This window comes from Lepidochelys kempii, unplaced genomic scaffold, assembly GCF_965140265.1.
Source record: "Lepidochelys kempii isolate rLepKem1 unplaced genomic scaffold, rLepKem1.hap2 scaffold_37, whole genome shotgun sequence".
NCBI lineage: Eukaryota > Metazoa > Chordata > Testudines > Cheloniidae > Lepidochelys > Lepidochelys kempii.
Window position 1 is genome coordinate 980,141 of NW_027333638.1, and position 11,359 is coordinate 991,499.

Genomic DNA, 11,359 nt, shown 5'->3' on the forward strand with positions numbered 1-11,359 from the left:
TCTAAAGCACAAGCGATTTTTATATGTCATCTCCCTGCTCCCTTTTTAAGGGTATAAAAGATGATTGCTACCATTCTGAGAAAGTAATGTTGAACCTCAAACTCCTGCCTGGTGGGCCAGACGGCCAAGCAACCAGCACCCACAACTTCTACCACCTTTTGTTTCCAAAATAGCTCAGCCCTCAGTGTGTTGAGCCTTTCTGAAAATCTGGCCAAAATGTTTATTGCCCAAATGGGAGCTGAGTTCTTCTGAAAATCTGGCTCTAGGGGTGGGGGTGAGACCTTCTGAAAATTCTGGCCCATGTGTCTGGAAACTCTAAGAACCTTCAGAACTTTTATCGTGTGCTAGAACCTGATGAGAAAACCTTCCTTCTGTCGAACTCAGCAGAGATTTTCTCATTGACTTACAATCACAATGTTTCATCTTGATCCCAGATTTAGGTATCAACAAAATGCATTGATTGTATTTTTACAAGCAGTGTGAAACAAACACGCCTAGTTGGACAGAGGGATAGAAGTAGGTCTGCCACTAAACCACATTGCCTTTCATCAGTAGCTACCTGAGCAAGGTAGAAACCAGTGGCCAACAGGTGAAAGGCCCATCGTCTATGCTTAGAACACGACAGCAGCTAGCCCTCAGGAATGGAAGAGGCTAATGGTCAGTTTTGCTGAGATGGTTACTTCCAAAGATTGGTATATAGAGTGGGATGAAAGTTTTTTGAGTGAATATTTTATTTGCTGAAAGAATTTGGTTGACCCCAAATGATTTTTTGGTTTTGTTTCAGCAAGAAAACTGACATCTTGGGTCAACCTGAGTGTCTATTACTGTTGTTACAACATTGGTTAGGCTAGCTAGCAAGGGGGAACAAGAATTTGCACCTGTCTATTTGTGGACAACGAAGTACACAGTGGAAACATGCCCACATTCTGCTCCTAGTCAATGGGAAGCTTTGATTTTAATATGGTCTCCAAAGCCCTTGCCAAGATCACGTAGAAGATGGGGGAGTCAGGGAAAAACCGTCAATTTGTTCAAATTGCAAGACAAGAATAAATTAAGGTGTTTTGCTGTAAAGTCACTTTTCCCTGACTGGGAATTGAACCCAGGCCGTGGTGGTGAGAGCACCAAATTCTAACCACTAGACCACCAGGGAGAAGATGGGGCTGTTGTTCTTCTCAGCTGTGCTACACTTCCTTAGGCTATTTTCTCTCCAATTTCTGAAGCTGCTCCTTTGTCCATTCCCTGAGCGGCTAAGAGCAGAGCGGGCAGGAACCCCTGTGCTCAGGGTCACAACCTGAGCCCAACCCAAGCCACTGAAACAAACTCAAATGATGCGTCAGCTTCCTCCACTAGGATCACAGAGCAACACAAAGAAAACCCAGGAGGAACAATCCTCCTCTGCCTTCATTCACCCCATTGCAACCCTCTCAGCAGCCGACCTGGACATTGAGCTGACAGGAACTTTGGCATAGAGAGCAAGGGAGGGAGTTTGCTCTCCCTCGGTGTGAGCTGATTGCATTCTGACTCCATGTAACGGGGCTCTGAGCTTTGCCATCTTCTGAATTCTGTGTCCTCAACAAGCAGCCGAAGTGCTGAACCCCCTGGACCCTTCTGCTGGGAGCATGGGGATTGTACAAGAGCTGCAAGCCCTTTTTACCTCTCCTTGTCCTACTCGGCTTCCCCAGACTTTCCCCACCAATGCTTTCATCAGACTCTGGAGGAATCTAAGTCCCTGCAGGTTTCCCTCACCCACCTTGTAAGGCAAAGAGTGATTCCCTTCTCTGACACTCCTGGGGCCACATTTTCTTTGAGGAGCTTCTCCCCAGGGGGTCTGATGTCCTGCAAAAATACAAAATCACTTACAGTGGAATTCTCTCCACAGAACATCTGAGACAATATTGACTTAAACAATTGAACTAACTGTGATCATCCGCCCTTCCTTCAGTTACTTTGGGTTCTGCTGTTGTTCACCATTTCTGAGTGGAGATTTTAAATCACGGCTGTTTCTTTGTTAGCATGTCATGGGCTATTAGCAGTAGGAGGAAAAATCACTTTTTGTAGTGGTAAACAGGGTGGCCCATTTCAAACAGTTCTCTGTGAGTTCAATCCTTGAGGGGGCCATTTAGGGATCTGGGGCAAAAATTGGGGATTGGTCCTGCCTTGAGCAGTGGATTGGACTAGATGACCTCCTGAGGTCCCTTCCAACTCTGCGATTCTGTGAAAGGACATGTCAGAGGGCAGGGGACTTGACAAAGCCCTGGCTGGGATGATTTAGTTGGGGTTGGTCCTGCTTTGAGCAGGGGGTTGGACTAGATGACATCCCGAGGTCCCTTCCAACCCTGATCTTCTATGATTTTAAGGCAACCCCCATCTTTTCATGGACTCTGTATATATCTCTTCCTGCTGTATTTTCCACTCCATGCATGTGATGAAGTGGGTTTTAGCCCAGGAAAGATTACGCCCAAATAAATTTGTTAGTCTCCAAAGTGCCACAAGTCCTCCTCATTGTTTTTGCTGATACAGACTAACACGGCTACCACTCTGAAAGGAAATCAAGCCACTAGGTAGGCGGAAGAAGAAGCGGAGAGGGATGCGGTGGGGTAAATGAAAGCAGAGGAGGATTGTTCCTCTTTTGTGTTCCTCTTGGGATTCTGATGGAGGAACCTAAATCATAATTTGAGCTTGTTTCAATGCTTTTCCTTGAGCTCAGGTTATGAGCACAGGGGTTCCTTCACTCTCTGTTCCTGTCCCCTCTGAAATGGGGAATGGACCATTTCATAGAATATCAGGGTTGGAAGGGATTTCTTTAACTGGAGAGCAAGTAGCCTTAGAAAGCATAGAGGAGCTGAACCAAAAAACCCTACATTACCCCCCCTTATGGTCTACTGCAGGGGTAGTCAACTATTTTTTGTCAAGGTCCAAAATCTCAGTCAAGATATGATCAAGGTCCAGACTCCAGAGAAAATAATTTTATTTACTTATTATTATGATTTTTAAAAAGATTTCAGGGTCCATTAAAAATTTCTGGCGGTCTAGAGTTGGCCCATGGTACACCTGTTGAGTACCCTTGGTCTACTGGTTAGGAGTCTCCTTGATGCTGCCTTGGTTCCATCCTCAGTCAGGGAAAGAAAATTCTCGACACAATTCTCCATTCAGTCTTCACTGCAAATTAAAAAAAACCTCAGAACTTTCACCCCAATAGCTTATTATCTGGCCGTTTTCTGCCCTGTCCTGTATAAACACCAAAAGGGGCCTTTTTAAAAACCAAAGACTTTGAGATGGGGGCGAACTGGCTGACTCCAGCTGCCTATCTCTATTCACTTGTGTGCTGAATTGAATGAATCTCTTTGGATACACAGCAATCGTGAAGCATAAATCTGCTTCAGTGGATATAGTAGAAGCGATATTGCCTAAATAACACCTGGCTTTTTTCAAAACCAGCAATAGCCACGAGAGGTCCCAGAATCATCTGAGATTGCCTCCAGCTGACAAAGGGCCCATTTTTCAACTAGGAATTCAACTTCTTTGTTCCCTTTTCTCTGCTTTGAGTCTCTTTCCGCTTGTCTCAGGTAGTGTGGCGAGCAAACGCGCAGGTGGGTGAGATAATATCTTTCACTGGGCCAGCTTCTGTTGGGGACAAAGACAAGCTTTTCTGGGACCTGCATGGCTACAACTACATAGCAAATGCTCATAAGACATGAATTAGTTCTTCTTTCACACTGGAATGCATCACTTTTGGTGTGACACCAAGAAATTATTTATTAGCCCGTATAACCGTTTCTTCTCCACATGTTGAGATTATCTTTCGCCTGTAATGCCATCATGTATTAAAATTCCAAATGGTCAATTAGCAAGCACCAAAATAAAGAACAGCCAATTATTAATCTGCCTCACCCCTAGCCTTGCCCAGGATCTCTGCATTGGTATAGAAAATATTTTCACATAGATATTTGCAAATTGGGAAGTTTTAAACTGTGTCAGCTTCCGTCTAGAAAGAGAGAGTGGTAAGCTAAATTGTTCCAACACAGATTTCCCCATCTATGTGAGAGAAAGAATTAGAAAGAAGTAAGGAAAGTGAATCCAAGGTAAATGATTCTGACCTTTCCTTTGAAATGCTCGGTGCAATAAATCAGTGAATATTCCCATAAGTAAACTCCTGTAAGTGACAGAAAGGAGGGCATGGAAAAAGGCTGTCAAATGTTGTGTTAAACTTTAATTCATGAGCAAAATTGTGTGGCCATTAAATTACAACCCTAAAATATCGTCAAAGGAAAGAAAAAGGAACAAAAAGTGTGGGAAATACGGGTGTATTTCAGCAAAGGACTTGGAATGGAGGAAGACCAAAAGTGATCAGTCGGGGGAAAAGGCACTGTTTTTGCCTAGTTTTAAGTCAGGGATATTTTGCGTGTGAAGCAAACTTGATAACCACCACACTACAGTACAATCCATTGCAGAAACCAGTTGTGCCCAGCTTTGGATGTCCCCTTCTAAGGCTTTCTCAGCTGCCAGTGTATATCCGCTCCCTCAGTTCCCCTTTGAAAAACAGGACAACAAAGAACTTACTTTCCAAACTCAGACAGGCATCAGAAAAGCTGCAATGTCTCATCCAATTTGCCCTTCTCACAATGAGGCCAAAACGCAGGCAAATCTCGTAAGCAAGAAACCTCACATCCACTCCACTTCTCCATGGACATTTCCCTGCCAGCTCCTCGGGAGCAACCAACAAGACAAGAAACCAAAATGCAGTAAAATCAAGGGCACGTTTCCCACCACAGGTTTCACTGACTGCGAAGGGTCATGTAGAAATGTTTTGCCTTTTCATACCTGAAGACTTGGTTATTCTCTCCTTCCCTGAACTGGAATGGAAAGCGAGGAGATAGGTGTGAGAACAAGCACTCCTAAGCAAAGGAAACAAGGCACCCAGCATATAACCCATCAGCAGGAGATTAAAACCTGGGCTACACTACACAGTTAGGCCCGCCGACAGCATTTTAGGTTGTCCTAATTACCTCACGGTGCATGCTACAGCCTTGTCCCATCTATGTAAGTGCCCTGCTACACCCACATAGTAACTCCAGCTCCTCAAGAGGCACGGGGATTGCGTTGGGGTCGTTAGGACAACACAGTGTCTGTGTAGACACTGCCTTACTCACAGGGGCTGCTGGCTGTCTTGCCAATGTCATGGCTTCTGGCTGGCTCCCTTCATGGCTGCCCTCCGCTCCCTGATCCCAGCGGGGCTGCACCTGCCTGGCTTCTTGCGGGGCTGCTGCACGAAAGCTCCCGGCTCCCAGCGCAGGGAGCCAAGAAGCCTGGGCACTTGGCGCCCGCCCCCACTCCTGGCTGGGAGCAGGCAGGCAAGAAGCCCAGGTGGCCAGCTCCCACTCCAGGGAGGAGGTGGGGAGTCTAGAGCCCTGGGGGTAGCTGGGCTCCCAGTGGGCAGCTGCGCGGAGTGAAGAGCCCCATTTCTCAGCCCCCCCACACTGCCCCTCTTCATTCGGTGGAAGCACTCCTGGTGAAGACACACTCCGCCGACAGAAGGAGGGGAGTGGGGACAAACTCAAATTAAGCTTCCGCTTCCTCCACCACGATCACAAGAGAAACTGAAAGAAAACTCAAGAGGAACAAGCCTCCTCTGCTTTCATGCGCCCCCATCACAACCCTCCCTGCTTTGTTTTCTGTCTGCATTTCCTTTTGAAACTGCAATGGCTGCTCCAGAAAACGGTCATGCCTCTGAATTCACAGCAACATCCTGAGGATGATAAACGTATGAAGGAATTCACGGTCCTTTATGACATAATAATAATTAATAAATTATTATTTGTATTGCAAGATTAATCTTTCCCTTTTGCAGATTCAGCTCCACATTGATTCTTGTTGCTCTTTGCAATGTATCTATCTATCTTGGCAACAGTATTTGCTGTTGTTTCAGGTGGAGCACTCAGCGTGTTACGTTTTTCTGACAATCTGTGTCTCGAAAATTCTAGCCAATATGCCTGGAACTTCCAAGAACCGTCAAATTATGAAGGAATTCCAGGTCCTTTTTTATATTACCATTTATCAGTAGTTATTATTCGTAGAGCAAAGATTAATCTTTCATTTTTTTAGATCCAGCTCTACGCTGATTCTTGTTGCTATTTGCCATGTATCTATAGCTATCTAGCTATAAAGGCAACCGGTTTTTGCTCTTGTTTCTTTGTATTTGTACACTGCAACTTTTCAGCCCAAGCCACAAGACCCTGATTAATGTGACACCAGCCAGCCATGGGTGATTCATTGCACTGTAGACATATCCCAACGTTATGTCTCCACAGCGATTAAAACACCCAGGGCACCTGTCTCAGAGCCCGGGGCAGCTGACTCAGGCTTCTGGGGCTGCAGCTGCAGGGCTATAAAATGACAGTGGAGACAGATGGGCTTGAGCTCAATCTCTGAGGTCCCATGAGGGGTGAGGGTTTCCAAACCCAGGCTTCAGCAGGAACACCAGTATCTGCACCCCACTTTTCAGCCCCACAGCTTGAGCTCCAGAAGCCCACATCAGGTGACCCAGGCCAGCCCTGCTGCCATCTTTATCCCGGGAGAGAGAGACTCTACGGGGACGTCTCCATTGCAGTGTCAGCCCAGGGGTGGCAGGCTGTGCTCAAAGCAGCACCCTGGAAGCCCCATAGTCACCACTCTCATAGAATTAAGGTATGATTTGTACAGAGTCGGCCTGGTGAGCTATCATTGTAAAAGTCGTGATCTGTTGAAGGCTAATACCTGGGTGGATGGTGTGCGCTAGGCTTGTCTGGGAAGTAGTGGAGTTTTGCTCTGGGTGCGTCACTGAAATATGTGATGAGGCTGGGAAATGGCCACCGCCAGCCTTTCCGGTGTGACGCTGGAGGAGCCAGACTCGCTGCTGGCCCAGTGAAGGTATCCACGCTCCCAAGGACTCTCCCAGGAACCGTGTACAATGCGGACTCCTCCGAGACAGCCCGGAGACAATGGACACTGCTTGACTCACATCAAGGCAGAGGAACTTCCTAAGAAGTTGGAAGAAATTATGAAAGAGGGGAAGAGACGTCATGACTTGGCCTCTCTCCCCCGCAATTCAACACCTTGCAACACATCTGGAGGACAAAGACTGAACTGAAATAATTCAGAGATCAGAAGAGAAGAATAATAATCCATTCAAATCAACGTCCCCAAACAGACTAGTATTGGTTTCTCAGCAGAAAACTTTCCATGTGGGGGATTTTGTTTTCCCACTCAGACCTTGCCAAGGGAAGCAGAGAGAAAATCTTTGACTTGCCTCCTTCAGAACGCTTGGCCTAGAGACTCTAGCTGTGGGTCACTGTCGTGGCCTTGCTGAGAACAGGGGCATTTTAATAATTTGCAGAGGTCCCAGGGTGTTTGGGGGAGATTATGAGGCTATTACCTTTTGAGATAAAAGCTAAGAAATACAGAACGAGACAATTCTTTCATACATCTGGCCTTTAGACATATTTCATTTAAAGCAGGGGGTCTAACATGCTGTGAGAAAGTGGAAATGTTGGAAGCTCAAATAATTCAGTTTTTTCTAGGTCTTGTGTGTGTGTAAATGGCACAACATGTTAATTTATAAGCACATGGTTCTTAATTTCGTTAAATATATTGTGGTGTGTTAACTATATCAAGTGGGTTGTACAATACAATGACTTTTCCATGCGTTGCCCAAAACATATTTTTAGTATTATTTACATGCACCGAACTCCTTGAACATAAAGTTGTTTATTTCATTCCTGTGCAGTGTGTTGGTAGCTCAGTTAATTGAGTTTATTGTCACTCTGTGTGTGTGTGAGGTACAACACAATAATTTAGTGATGCTGAAAACGTTCCCTTCTCCCTCCGGAACTGCCTTGGAATCACCTTCCCTTTGTAGATTAATCTACTCCTGTCAAGGTTCCTCCCCCAGTCTGAACTCTAGGGTACAGATGTGGGGACCTGCATGAAAAAAACCTCCTAAGCTTATCTTTACCAGCTTAGGTCAAAACTTCCCCAAGGTACAGAATATTCCCCCCGTTGTCCTTGGACTGGCCGCTACCACCACCAAACTAATACTGGTTACTGGGGAAGAGCTGTTTGGATGCGTCTTTCCCCCCAAAATACTTCCCAAAACCCTGCACCCCACTTCCTGGACAAGGTTTGGTAAAAAGCCTCACCCATTTGCCTAGGTGACTACAGACCCAGACCCTTGGATCTTAAGAACAATGAACAATCCTCCCAACACTTGCACCCCCCCTTTCCTGGGAAATGTTGGATAAAAAGCCTCACCAATTTGCATAGGTGACCACAGACCCAAACCCTTGGATCTGAGAACAATGAAAAAGCATTCAGTTTTTTACAAGAAGACTTTTAATAAAAAATAGAAGTAAATAGAAATAAAGAAATCCCCCCTGTAAAATCAGGATGGTAGATATCTTACAGGGTAATTAGATTCAAAAACATAGAGAACCCCTCTAGGCAAAACCTTAAGTTACAAAAAAGATACACTGACAGAAATAGTTATTCTATTCAGCACAATTCTTTTCTCAGCCATTTAAAGAAATCATAATCTAACACCTACCTAGCTAGATTACTTACTAAAAGTTCTAAGGCTCCATTCCTGGTCTATCCCTGGCAGAAACCAGCATACAGACAGCCCCAGACCCTTTGTTTCTCTCCCTCCTCCCAGCTTTTGAAAGTATCTTGTCTCCTCATTGGTCATTTTGGTCAGGTGCCAGCGAGGTCACCTTTAGCTTCTTAACCCTTTCCAGGTGAGAGGAGCTTTCCCCTGGCCAGGAGGGATTTCAAAGGGGTTTACCCTTCCCTTTATATTTATGACAACTCCTGTTTCTGTATGAGGAAAATATGGTTTCTATGAAAAAAACTCATTGTTTATTTAAAAGGACTGACACCAAACGGCCACACTATGGGGATACAACACCTTGAGTAGGAACAGGAGGACTTGTGGCACCTTAGAGACGAACAAATTTATTGGAGCATAAGCTTTCGTGAGCTACATCAGATGCATGCAGTGGAAAATACAGTGGGGAGACTCCTATACACAGAGAACATGAAACAATGGGGGTTACCCTACACACTGTAACGAGAGTGATCAGGTAAGGTGAGCTATTACCAGGAGGAGAGCCAGGTGGGATGGTGGGAACCTTTTGTAGTGATCATTGGAATTAATTTGCAAACTGGATACAGTTAACTTAGGCTTGAATAAAGACTGGGAGTGGATGGGTCATTACACAAAGTAAAACTATTTCCCCATGTTTATTTCCCGCCCCCACTGCTCTCACATGTTCTTGTCAACTGCTGGCAATGACCGACCTTGATTACCACTGGAAATCAGAGAAAAAAAGACGAGAGCAGAGTGGTTTCTAGACACCCACCCATCCATCTAACACAGACACACAGACTTTTCTAAGGCATTAACTTTTCCTTCTCCTTTATGATTCTTTAATGCCTCTGGAAATACCAATTCCTAGAGGCCCCTTTCACAGAGCAAACAACCACAGAGCAATGAGAAAGCTGGGGGCTGCCAGGTTGTTGAGGGCAAGTCTTGAAAGGGATGCCCAAACAATCCAGCTGGATCCCCGGCAACCAGATGTGGGGATTAGCTGCACAGCTGTGGCTGCTGCTCTGAGGAGAGTGGCATAAACTACCTGCCTGTGGATGCAGCCCACCAGCTGGTTCTCCTGGGGCAGATGGTGAGTGGTTGGGCAGGGATGCTGCACCGGCTGGGGTCTGAAATATGAACAGGGGTCTAAGGAACCTCAGCATCACAGTCATCAGGAGTCCAAGCTGCTTGGGGTGAGCTTGTGGGCAATGGCCCAACTGGATTGTTTGTGCATCCCTTTCGCCACGTCCCTTGTGATCCACCAGGGCTTGCAGCACCATGGAAGAGTACCCCTTGCAGTTTATGTAGTGGCCGCCCCGCTGTTCCGGGGCCGAGACAGGGATATGCGTTATGTCTATCGCCCTGCCGCAGTCAGGGAACCCCAGTGCATTAAAGCCATCCACACTGGTCTGCACATTTCCCAAAGTCACGACCCTTGATAGCAGCTGATCAATGATTGTGTTGGCTATTTGGATCACAGCAGGCCCCACAGAAGATTTGCCCACTCTAAACTTATTCCCGACTGATCGCTAGATGTCGGGCGTTGCAAGCTTCCGCAGGGCTATGGCCATTCACTTCTGAACTGTGAGGGCGGCTCTCATTTTGGTGTCTTTGCACTTCAGGGCAGGAGACAGCAAGTCGCAAAGCTCCATGAAAGTGGCCCTTACGCATACAAAAGTTTCTCAGCCACTGGGAATCATCCCACACCTGCAACGCGATGAGGCCCCAGCAGTCTGTGCTTGTTTCCTGGGCCCAGAATCGGCGTGCCACGGCATGAACCTGGCCCAGCACCACCATGATTTCACAATTGCCACACGCCGTGCCATCTTTGTCCATGTCCTCATCAGTATAGTAATCGCACGGTCGTCGTTTCCTCGCCCCGTTTTGCAGGGACTGCACATACTGCTGGATAATGCGCGAGGTATTTACAATGCTTAAAACTGCAGCGGAGATCTGAGTGGGCTCCATGGCGCCTGCACGGGTAATCCTGGAAAACGGGCGCGAAATGTAGGAGAGCAGAGTGGCAGGGGAAGAGGTGCTGTTTGGTTCGTGGTAGCCGAAGAAAGGCGGGAAATGGTTGTCTTCCGTGGTTTTCACGGAGGCGGGAGCCCAGGACAGACAACCCGGAGAAGCTTGGAAGCGTGGCACCAGTGGGAGAGCAGAGTTGGAGGCAGAAGAGTTCGATGAGGAAGAGAAAGAGCAGATAGTAGAGATTACATTGGAAGGGAAGAGGAAATGAGAGGCGGATTCATAGTTGCAGGAGAGCAAGCGGTGCACCGTCTGCTGAAAGCAGTACGGCGTCTGCATGCCAAAAAGGCATGAAACGATTGCCCGCCATGGGTTCCTGATGACACGCACCAGAAACACCCGCAAGAATGTTTTTGCCCCATCGTGCACTGGGAGCGTTACCCAGAATTCCAGTGGGTGGCGGGAACTGCGGGAACTGTGGGATAGCGACCCACGGTGCACCCGCTCCGACGTTCGATGCTAGCCTCGGTACTGTGGATGCACTCTGCCGAATTCATGTGTTTTAGTGGGGACACCGAAGCCTGAATGTCTAAAATAGCTCCCGAAATTTTGAATCGAATAATTTTGAACTAATTTCATACTGTAGATGCACCGTTAGAAAAGTCTGTGTGTGTGTGTTAGATGGATGGGAGGGTGTCTAGAAACCACTCTGCTCTAGTCTTTTTTTCTCTGATTTACATTAGAAAATCTAAAGCAGGGAGCAAGAAGAGT

At 46.6% G+C, this 11,359-nt stretch overlaps 1 non-coding gene across 1 annotated transcript; it reads right to left on the reverse strand.

Moving 5' to 3' along the window:
- Positions 1 to 1,078: 1,078 nt before the first annotated feature.
- Positions 1,079 to 1,150, reverse strand: TRNAE-CUC (transfer RNA glutamic acid (anticodon CUC)). The gene has a single exon. It is a non-coding gene; the product is annotated as a tRNA-Glu (tRNA).
- Positions 1,151 to 11,359: the final 10,209 nt, after the last annotated feature.